Source organism: Stegostoma tigrinum, chromosome 34 (assembly GCF_030684315.1).
Source record: "Stegostoma tigrinum isolate sSteTig4 chromosome 34, sSteTig4.hap1, whole genome shotgun sequence".
NCBI lineage: Eukaryota > Metazoa > Chordata > Chondrichthyes > Orectolobiformes > Stegostomatidae > Stegostoma > Stegostoma tigrinum.
Window position 1 is genome coordinate 16,884,683 of NC_081387.1, and position 9,141 is coordinate 16,893,823.

Sequence of the window (9,141 nt, forward strand, 5' to 3'; positions counted from 1 at the left end):
GGTCGGATTGTAGATGACGGAATGTCGGAGGATGATGCGTTGTGTCCGGAGGTTGGTGGGGTGGTGTGTGAGAACGAGGGGGATCTTCTTTGGGCGGTTGTGGCGGGGGCGGGGTTTGAGGGATGTGTTGCAGGAAATGCGGGAGACGCGGGCAAGGGCATTCTCGACTACTGTGGGGGGAAAGTTGCGGTCCTTGAAGAACCTGGACATCTGGGATGTGTGGGAGTGGAATGCCTCATCGTGGGAGCAGATGCGGCGGAGGTGGAGGAATTGGGAATAGGGGATGGAATTTTTGCAGAAGGGTGGGTGGGAGGAGGTGTATTCTAGGTAGCTGTGGGAGTCAGTGGGCTTGAAATGGATATCAGTTACAAGCTGGTTGCCTGAGATGGAGACTGAGAGGTCCAGAAAGGTGAGGGATGTGCTGGAGATGGCCCAGGTGAACTGAAGGTTGGGGTGGAAGGTGTTGGTGAAGTGGATGAACTGTTCGAGCTCCTCTGGGGAGCAAGAGGCGGCGTATCTTTGACGTCTTCTGTTCTTCTATACAATCACACATGACTGGCTCAGTGATATGCATAAGCACAGAGACTGACAAAGTATGACATTGTTCCAACAAACAGATAGCATCCAGAATAAGAGAACAGAAGGTAGTGCTGAGTGTGGAAACAGGCCCTTCTGCCCAACAAGTCCACACTAACCCTCAGAGTATTGCACCCAGGCCCATCCCCCTGTAACCCATCTAATCTACACATCCCTGAACAGTATGGGTAATTTAGCAAGGCCAATCCACCTAACCTGCACATCTTTGGACTGCGGGAGGAAACCAGAGCACCCGGAGGAAACCCATGCAGACACGGGGAGAATGTGCAAACTCCACACAGACAGTCACCTGACAGTGGAATCAAACCCGGGTCCCTGGCGCTGTGAGGCCGCAGTGCTAACCGCTGAACCACCGTGCCACTCAAATAGCTTCAGGTTCTATAAATTTAGGGAAAAATAACTCTCTGTGTGACTGTCTGTTCATTTAACTATATCCCAAGGTGTAACTGTGTCATTATGTATATATGGATGTGAGTCCATGAGCATGTAGCGAGTTTACATGATTGTCTGTGTGTGTGAATGTGAATCTGTGTGTTGCAGGCAGGAATATGAGTCTTCCTGTGCACAAATAGAGGCAAAACCCTTTGTGTAACCAACATTATGGTGTGAATCCACCGATCTGCAATGGTTACAACATCAGGATAAGCACACTGTAATCACTGAGGGGTCATAGAGTCAGCACAGGAAAGATGAGAGAATGTGGGAGATCTGACGGCCTGGGATTTGGATGATCTGAGGGAACATGAGACATATGAGAGGGAATGGGAGCTATGAGAGAACATGAGAGATATTAGGGTTATAGAGAATAAAAAAGTGGCATATATGAGGGAGAGAGAGATAGCAGGAACTGCAGATGCTGGAGAATTTGAGATAACAAGGTGTAGAGCTGGATGAACACAGCAGGCCAAGGAGCATCAGAGGAGCAGGAAGGCTGACAATTCGAGCATATATGAGGGTCTGTGATAAGAGGGGAATGGGAAATGTGAGGGCCTATGATATGAAGGGGAATGAGAGATATGAGAGCCTGCTACATGAAGTATTTGAGGGGGTTAGGAGGTTTGTTGGAGGATGGAAGATACAGGGTTGGGAGATTGATAGAAATGAGGCCTAAAATTTGGAGGATCTGGGGAAATATATGAGTTCTGCAACCTGGAAATTGTGAGGAGGAACAGGAGATATAAAGGGGAGTAGGAGATATGACAGGAATGGATGCAAGATTTTAAAGAGATAATGGGAACTGCAGATGCTGGAGAATCCAAGACCCGAAACATCAGCTTTTGTGCTCCTGAGATGCTGCTTGGCCTGCTGTGTTCATCCAGCCACACATTTTATTATCTTATTATGCAAGATTTTAAACTTGCTTTTCAAGAAGGTCCTGTGGTTCATGATTCCCTTGGGGGTATGTGGTTTGATCGTGAGCTATGACTCATCGAGGATCACATCATGCAACAGAGTTGGCTGATTTGATACTGTAGAGTTTTGTGACTGTTTATTGGAACGGGTGGTCTATATCAGGAATGAATACCTATCTCTTTCTGAAAAAAATGCCAGAGGCAGGCAGGCAATCCGATTCCAAGAAAATCAGTGCCATGTAACATTTCAGGATGGTGGTTCTTTGTTAGAATGGCTGTGCACACTCTCGTCTCTCGTGTAGTGTCCTTCTGTATTTCCGACAACTGTCGTTAACGAGCTCAGGGCTACATTAAAATGCAAAGGTACCGACGTCAAATGGGTCTACACTTGCGTTTCCTCTGGCCAGAGTTAAGAGCAGATTGCCCTGGGGAAGAATAAAGTCCAGCGTGTCTCTTAATTAATGTGTTGCGAGTAGGATAGTTCATATACGCAAAACTAATGAAGGAGCTGAAACTTCATGTTGCATGTACAGATGTTGATGAGGTCACTTTTGAGTACACTGCACATTTCTGGTTGCCCTGCTATGGAAAGGATATTATTAAATTGCAGAGGGCACAGAAAGTATTGACAAGGATGTTACCAGGCCTGGAGGGTTTGAGTTATAAGGAGAGGCTGGATGGGCTGGGACTTTTTTCAGTGGAGCGTAGAAGGTCGAGGGGTGCCCTTATAGAGGTTCATGAGGGGTATAGTTAAAGTGATTAGCAAAGGTCTTTTCCCTAGGGTGGGGAAGTTCAAAAGCAAAGGACATGATTTGAAGGTGAGGGGGAAAAGATTTAAGTGGGACCTGAGGGGCACCTTTTTCATGAGGGTGGTTTGTGTGTGGAATGAACTGCCAGAGGAAGTGGTAGACGGAGTTACAGTTACAACATTTAAAAGACATTTTGACAAATGCATGAATAGAAAAGGTTTGGAGGGATGTGGGCCAAACATAGGCAAGTGGGACTAGTTTAGTTTGGGAAACTCAGTTGGCATGCTCAAGGTTATCAAAGGGTCTGTTTCTGTGCTGTACAACTACATAAACAACTCGGCAATGAAAAGCAGGAAATACGTAATGTGGAGAGACCAATGTTGTTGACTTTTAAACCTTTTATTCTCATTTCGAGTATTTTATGCTTTTCTTCTAGATTTCCAGCTCTTGAAGTGCTTTGAATTTTTATGTTTTTTTAAAAAATAATTCAGCTATCCAGACTGGTTAAAGAAAATGACATTCTACTTGCTTTCAAGAGTTCTAAACTTTTCACGTTTAAAGTAACAGTCTGTGACGAACTGTTATAACCTGAAAGCTGCTGGACATCTCAGAAAAGAAACGCCCAGAATTTTTAGCTGCTGAATTTCGCTACAAACCAGGGGATCTCCATTGTATAATGGCCGTGTGTGTGTGCATGTGATTGTATTTGGGGAGTGGTCACTAACAAAGGTATTATTCAGGTGAAGATGGAGGGTTAGAATTAAGGGGGGTGAGGAAGAAGGGAAATTGCACCAGGGGCATGCAAAAAAGGCATCCCCTATTTTAAAATGAAACAATCTCACTTGTGCACAGATGTTAATTGGAGTGGTCAAAACTGGCATGATTTTAAGGTTTTGCAGACCTCTACATTAGGGAATGTACACTGCACCAACAAGAATATTTTAATGGCTGCAAACAAGAGAATTCAGTATAATCTCCCAAGGTAAGGGATGCAATGCCTGCTGTCTGTATAAAGCTGCAAGTACAGCAATACAACATGGCAGTGTATAATACAATCAGGGTTCCAAACTAATGAATGGGGGAGGGAAGGGTTCAGATGAAAGGAGGTTTAACAAAAGGAACAAGAGAGTCGAGGTGCAGGATAGTGAAGAAGCCACTCAAACCACTCTCATTCACACACTAGAATGTCAGGCCATGATCACACCTAGATCAAGGTTGAACTCCCTGTTTTCTGTTCCTTCCCCAAAAGGAGAAAACAGAAATATGCCTGAAGGATAATGAAATGTGAGGCTGGATGAACACAGCAGGCCCAGCAGCATCTCAGGAGCACAAAAGCTGACGTTTCAGGCCTAGCCCCTTCCTAAACCCTGAAGGAGCTGGCCTCCTCTTGGGAGTGTGATTCGGTAGCCAGCTGTCATTTCCTTTTCAGTCTTTTTGTTTGAAGCCCCCCTGATTTTGCACAGGTGTGGCATTGCATGGGATTTTTATTTCTGTTGATGACACCTTCCATCACTTTACTGATGATCAGGCACAGGCTGATGGGACGATAATTGGCCAGTTTGGGTTTGCCCTGCTTTTTATGTACAGGATATGCCAGGGCAATTTCCACATTGTCTGGTAGATGCCAGCATTGTAGCTGTACTGGAGCAGCTGGGCCAGGGGTATGGCAAGTCATGGCCCATGGCTTTTACCGTATCTAGTCTCTCCAAGCAGTTTTGACGTCACATGGGGTCAATCGAATTTGCTGAAGACTGGTATCTGTGATGCCAGGGAGCATGGGAGGAGACTGAAATGGATCATCTGTTCGGCACTTCTGGATGAATATTATTGTGAATGTTTCAGCCTTATCTTTCACTGATATGTTTGGATCTTCCATCACTGACAATGGCAATATTTGTAGGGCCTTCTTCTCCAGTGAGTCACCATTCGTGACTGTACGCAGCAGAACTCCAGAGTTTAGATCTGATCTGTCAGTTGTGAGATTGCTTAACTCTGTCACTTGCTGTTTGCCCTGCAAGTATTCCTGTTTGCTGGCTTCACCAGGTTGACACCTCATCTTCAGGTATGCCTCATGCTGCTCCCCGCATGCCCTCCTATGCTCTCCAATGAACCAGGGTTGATCCCCTGGCTTGATGGTAATGGTTGAGTGGGAGATATGCTGGACCATGAGGTTACAGATTGTGCTGGAGTGCAATTCTGCTGCTGTTGATGGCCTCATGGATGCCCAGTCTTGAGTTCCTATATCTTTTTGAAGCCTGTCCCATTTAATACAATGATAGTGCCACACAAAACAGTAGAGGATATTTTTAATGTGAAGATGAGATTTTGTCTCCACCAGGACTGTGCAACGGCCAATCTTACTGATGCTGTCATGGACAGATACATCTGCAGCTGGGAGATTGGTGAGGATGAGGTGAAATGTGTTCATCCCTCTTGTTGGTTCCCTCACCACCTGCCGCAGACCCAATCTAGCAGCTATGTCCTTTAGGACCCGACCAGCTCAATCGATAGTGCTGTTGCTGAGCCACTCTTGTTGATGGACATTGAAATCCCTCACCCAGAGTACATTTTGTCACCTTGCCACCTTCAGTGCTGCCTCCAAAGTATTGCTCAACGTGGAGGATTACAGATTCACCAGCCGAGGGAGGACACCACATGGTAATCCGCAGGAGGTTTCCTTGCACATGTTTGACCTGAAGCCATAAGGCGTCAGGAGTCAATGTTGCGGACTCCCAGAGCAACTCCCTCTCGACTGCATACCACGGTCATATCACCAGCCCTGCCGGTGGGACAGGACATATCCAGGGATGGTGATGGTGGTCTGTCCCTGCCCCTCCGCCGCCGTTGACCATGAGGACACGGCCGGAGACCCCACCGATGATGTCACATCCGCCTCCGCCGGCCACACCACTTCCGGGACCGCTGCTGCAGTCACCGCCTCCACTCCCAGTGACAACACCTCAGAAACCACCCTCACCGCAGCTGCTGCCGCCCACCCCGCTCCTCCAACCGCCGACGGAACCCTGCCCACGGCCAACGACCTCATTGCTCCGCCCACAACCTCCACAGCCAGCAACCCCAGAGGAGACAGCCACACTGAGCCCTGCCGCATCTTCACCATCCCCCCAGACCTCCCACTGACTGAGGACGAACGGTCAGTCCGAAGCAAGGGGCTCACCTTTGTCCCCCTACAACCACACATCAACGAATACCAATCACGGTTGGACATAGAGCAGTTTTTCCGCCGTCTTCGCCTCCACGCCTACTTCTTCAACTGGGAGCCTAACCCTCCCTCCACTGACCCCTTCACCCGCTCCCAACACAAGTCCTCCTCCCGGACACCACCCCCAGGCCTCCTACCTTCCCTCGACCTCTTCATCTCCAACTGCCGTCAAGACATTAACCGCCTCAACCTCTCCACCCCTCTCACCCACTCCAACCTCTCCCCCGCAGAACGGGCAGCCCTCCACTCCCTCCGCTCCAACCCCAACCTCACCATCAAACCCGCGGACAAGGGTGGCGCAGTGGTAGTATGGCGCACTGACCTCTACATCGCCGAGGCCAGACGCCAACTCTCCGACACCACCTCCTACCGCCTCCTCGATCATGACCCCACACCCGAGCACCAAACCATCATCTCCAACACTATTCATGACCTCATCACCTCAGGGCACCTCCCACCCACAGCCTCCAACCTCATTGTTCCCCAACCCCGCACGGCCCGTTTCTATCTCCTTCCCAAAATCCACAAACCTGCATGCCCTGGTCGACCCATCATCTCAGCCTGCTCCTGCCCCACCGAACTCATCTCCACCTATCTGGGCTCCATTTTCTCCCCTTTGGTCCAGGAACTCCCTACCTACGTCCGTGACACCACCCACGCACTCCACCTCCTCCAGGACTTCCAATTCGCTGGCCCCCAACACCTCATCTTCACATGGACGCCCAGTCCCTACACACCTGCATTCCACATGCAGATGGCCTCAAGGCCCTCCGCTTCTTCCTGTCCCGCAGGCCCGACCAGTCCCCCTCCACCGACACCCTCACCTGCCTAGCCGAACTCGTCCTCACCCTCAACAACTTCTCTTTTGACTCCTCCCACTTCCTACAGACGAAGGGGGTGGCCATGGGCACCCACATGGGCCCCAGCTATGCCTGCCTCTTTGTAGGTTACGTGGAACAGTCCCTCTTCCGCACCTACACAGGCCCCAAACCCCACCTCTTCCTCCGGTACTTTGATGACTGTATCAGCGCCGCCTCTTGCTCCCCAGAGGAGCTCGAACAGTTCATCCACTTCACCAACACCTTCCACCCCAACCTTCAGTTCACCTGGGCCATCTCCAGCACATCCCTCACCTTCCTGGATCTCTCAGTCTCCATCTCAGGCAACCAGCTTGTAACCGATGTCCATTTCAAGCCCACCGACTCCCACAGCTACCTAGAATACACCTCCTCCCACCCACCCTCCTGCAAAAATTCCATCCCCTATTCCCAATTCCTCCACCTCCGCCGCATCTGCTCCCACGATAAGACATTCCACTCCCACACATCCCAGATGTCCAAGTTCTTCAAGGACCACAACTTTTCCCCCACAGTGGTCGAGAACGCCCTTGACCGCGTCTCCTGTATTTCCTGCAACACATCCCTCACACCCCGCCCCCGCCACAACCGCCCAAAGAGGATCCCCCTCGTTCTCACACACCACCCCACCAACCTCCGGATACAACGCATCATCCTCGGACACTTCCGCCATCTACAATCCGACCCCACCACCCAAGACATTTTTCCATCCCCACCCCTGTCTGCTTTCCGGAGAGACCACTCTCTCCGTGACTCTCTTGTTCGCTCCACACTACCCTCCAACCCCACCACACCCGGCACCTTCCCCTGCAACCGCAGGAAATGCTACACTTGCCCCCACACCTCCTCCCTCACCCCTATCCCAGGTCCCAAGATGACTTTCCACATTAAGCAGAGGTTCACCTGCACATCTGCCAATGTGGTATACTGCATCCACTGTACCCGGTGTGGCTTCCTCTACATTGGGGAAACCAAGCGGAGGCTTGGGGACTGCTTTGCAGAACACCTCCACTTGGTTCGCAACAAACAACTGCACCTCCCAGTTGCAAACCATTTCCACTCCCCCTCCCATTCTTTAGATGACATGTCCATCATGGGCCTCCTGCACTGCCACAATGATGCCACGCGAAGGTTGCAGGAACAGCAACTCGTACTCCGCTTGGGAACCCTGCAGCCCAATGGTATCAATGTGGACTTCACCAGCTTCAAAATCTCCCCTTCCCCCACCGCATCCCAAAACCAGCCCAGTTCGTCCCCTCCCCCCACTGCACCACACAACCAGCCCAGCTCTTCCCCTCCACCCACTGCATCCCAAAACCAGTCCAAACTGTCTCTGCCTCCCTAACCTGTTCTTCCTCTCACCCATCCCTTCCTCCCACCCCAAGCCGCACCCCCATCTCCTACCTACTAACCTCATCCCACCTCCTTGACCTGTCCGTCTTCCCTGGACTGACCTATCCCCTCCCTACCTCCCCACCTATACTCTCTCCACCTATCTTCTTTTCCCTCCATCTTCGGTTCGCCTCCCCCTCTCTCCCTATTTATTCCAGAACCCTCACCCCATCCCCCTCTCTGATGAAGGATCTAGGCCCGAAACGTCAGCTTTTGTGCTCCTGAGATGCTGCTTGGCCTGCTGTGTTCATCCAGCCTCACATTTTGTTGTCTTGAGGAGGATCCTTGCTGCTGGGTCAGTGTCTAATATCTGTGCTCTGCCAAATCTAGCCACCTGAGTATCCCCCAGTTTCAATAAGGTGTAGAGCTGGAGTGACACAGCAGGCCAAGCAGCATCTTAGGAGAAGGAAAGCAAACGTTTTGGGCCTAGACCCTTCAAACCCAAAACGTCAGCTTTCCTGCTCCTAAGATGCTGCTTGGCCTGCTGTGTTCATCCAGCTCTACACGTAGTAATCTTGGATTCTCCAGCATCTGCAGTTCCTACTATCTCTCTTCCCCAGTTTTAATGGCTTCATCCCGGTGCCTATATCTTCAGGTGTTCCCACCTTTTGCTGCAATAAAACCATATGCGTCTCCACATCAGTTTCAGCCTCGATCTATCTCTGCGCAGGGTAGATGTGGACAGGTTGTTTCTCCTTGTGAGTGTGTGTCTCGGACCAGAGGGCATCAGTTCAGAATAAGGGGGTTACACTTTTAAGACCAATGAGAACAATTTTTTTTCTTTCTGAGAGAAAAGTCAATCGTTAGAATTCTTTATCACAGATGGCTGTCAAAGCTGAGAACTCAAATATATTCAAGGTTGAGACAGATTTTGAATCTGCAAGGAAATCAGGGGTTATGGGGCCAACTCGAGAGAGTGGGGTTGAGGTTTACCTGATCAGCCATGACCTTATTAAATGGTGGAGCAGTCT